Source organism: Colobus angolensis, unplaced genomic scaffold (genome assembly GCF_000951035.1).
Source record: "Colobus angolensis palliatus isolate OR3802 unplaced genomic scaffold, Cang.pa_1.0 Scaffold15, whole genome shotgun sequence".
In the NCBI taxonomy this organism is placed as follows: domain Eukaryota; kingdom Metazoa; phylum Chordata; class Mammalia; order Primates; family Cercopithecidae; genus Colobus; species Colobus angolensis.
The window spans coordinates 8470913-8473715 of record NW_012114599.1 but is presented as its reverse complement, the minus strand read 5'-3'; positions in this window follow the sequence as shown (position 1 = coordinate 8473715).

Below are 2803 nucleotides of genomic sequence, written 5' to 3'. Positions count from 1 at the left end.
GGTGCACAGTCTCTAAGGCTCTTCTGCAGTGGGTGTGGCATGGGCAACAGAATAGCACCAAACCAATCAAGATCAGTGGTGTCATTAGATTCTCACAGGAACATGAACCCTTTCATGAGCTGCACATGAGAGAGATCTAGGCTGCACACTCCTTATAAAAATCTAATGCCTGATGATCTGAGGTGGAACAGTTTCATCCCCAAACCATCTCCCCACCCCCACACTGTCTGTAGAAAAATTGTCTTCCAGGAAACAATGAGTGCCAAAAAAGTTGAGGATGCTGAGCTAGATCACCCAGTTACTCTGAACAACAATGTTGCCAAAAGCTTGTGCTGCTACATAGTATAGATTCCTTTTCCTTAAATTTCCAAAGACATTTACCTACTCTCCTTCAAGCTTTGGCTGGGATCCTTATTAAAGACAACAAGATCTTGTAATAGCACCTTCAAGGACAAGATGCGAATAGAGATCTGAAGGAAGTAACAGAGAGAACCATGCATATATTTGGGTGAAGAGCATTCAATTAGGAGAAGCAGAATGCACAAATGTACTGAAGTAGGGGTGCTCAGCATGTTCAAGAAATAGCACAAAGGCCAGTATGAACACAGCTGAATGAACAAGGAAAAAATAGTAAGAGCAGAAGGTAAGAGCTGTAGCAAGTAGCCAGGCCATTTAGGGGCTTTCAGACTGTTGTAAAGACATTGGCTTCTCTCTGATTGAGATAGGGAATTATTGGATGTAATGACATGTGGTATAAATGATAAAATATTCACCACAGCTGCTCTATGGAGTATAACTGTATGGGTGAGAGGATAGATGGCCACGGTGGTATGAAGGTGAAATAGAATGCCACTTAGGAAACTTACTATAATCTAGATGAGAGATGATAGTGTCCTAAGATTGGTTCATGACAGTGAAATTACAGAGAAATTGTTGGATTTTGAGTGTATTCTAAAGGAAGAGCAATAGGGTTGGCTATTCCAAGGAATTGACAGTCTATCCAAATTTCAAAACATATCTTGATGAACTATTCAAACTTGCAGATAAACTTAACAATATTAACTTTGGAATACATGCTAGGCAATATAACATGAATAAAGACAGCAAACATTACAGATAAATTAATTTATCATAAATATTATTAGCTTGTGTATTATGTATGAGAAAAAAGCCAAAAATACGTTGGTGTTTGAAATGAGAGGGCAGCAAAAACAACTGGAGAGGATCTTTTCTTAATATATGAAGATTATTTTAAAATGTTCACATATGTCCAGGCATGGCGGCTTGGTTCTGTAATCCCAGCTACCTAGGAGACTGAGATGAGAATATCATTTGAGTCGAGGAGTTTGAGGCTGCAGTCAGCTATGACATGCCATTGCACTCTAACCTTGTGATAGAGCAAGACCCCATATCTTTTTCTAAAAAATCACATTTTACCTCATAAATGTACACAATAATAATCTGTCAATTAAAATTAAATAAAAATAATCTTCACATCGAATAAAGCAATATATGCTTGAAGAATTAATTCTTTACTCACCAGGCCCACTGCTATCACTGCCAGTACCCGTATCAATTTTACAGTCAAACACTAGCTTGATGCTTCCAGAGACCATTCCAACAGAGCCCTGGAAGCCACTCCTTCATTTTTTTCGTGAGCAACTACAGAAGGTCAGATACTCTTCTTGGTACTTGGGAAATGGAGTGAACAAAAGTAGCAAAACACTTTTGCTTAAAAAAAAGCCCCTCTTGGAGCTTTTCTTCCTGTGGATGCATACCACATACTACTGGCTAGTTAATCACAAACCATAATTGGATAACTCTGAAGGCTTGAAATCATAAATATTTGATTGTGAGACCAAAGTTATACATATGTAGAATATCAGATTTTAATCCTGATAAACAGGCTATTCTGTGGTATAGCTATAGCTTGAGATTAGAGAATACATCAACAAAAGGTAAGTGCCCTTTTTAAATAATTCAACTTCAAAATCAGGTTGGAAAGCTGAGAGTCACATTGTACCTTTCTTTACTCATATTTATACAAATACATTGGTTCTCACTTATCACAAAATGTATAGAACTAAAGGAATGTTTGACAAAGAAACAAGATGACATCTGATAAATGATGGAGTGGTAAAGCATGAGTGCATGGTGGCTGTGTTTATCAGATAAAGAATGACTAAGTCACTGAAAATTGTGCATCAGTAGTCAATTTCCAATGGTTGTTAGTGCATAGATTGCCTTACTATTGACAACGATTTATAAATGTTTTTTATTGGTGGATAAAGACAAACTAATTCTAGAGTTTCTGTAGGGGACTAGAGGGACAGGGCTTCAAGATGGCTGACTAGAGGCATCTGGTATCTCCCCAACAAAGAAGAACCAAAATAGCAAGTAGATAATCACACTTTAATTAGATTGCCTAACAGAGAACACTAGAATTCATCTGAGAATTAACAGGAAACACCTAAGGCAAGGAAGGAGAATGAAGTGAGGCAGCCTGTTGGTCTGGGACCACTGGGAGCCTGGAAAGGCTCCCTAATGCAGGGAAAGTGTAAGTGAGTGCCTACCACATTCCCACTGCAAATCCTGCAATCCTAGCTGCAGGAGAGCCCCTCGACCCACAGGGGCCCTGGGACTATTATAGGGAGTTGCCTGGAGATCACACAATGGCATTGTTTCAGAGAGAAAGCTCACACTGGGTCTCACACACTCCTGAATCTTAAGCAGTTCCAGCATGGCACCATTTTGAGAACACGGCCCCAACCAGACTGTACAATGGCACTGTTTCAGAGAGGAA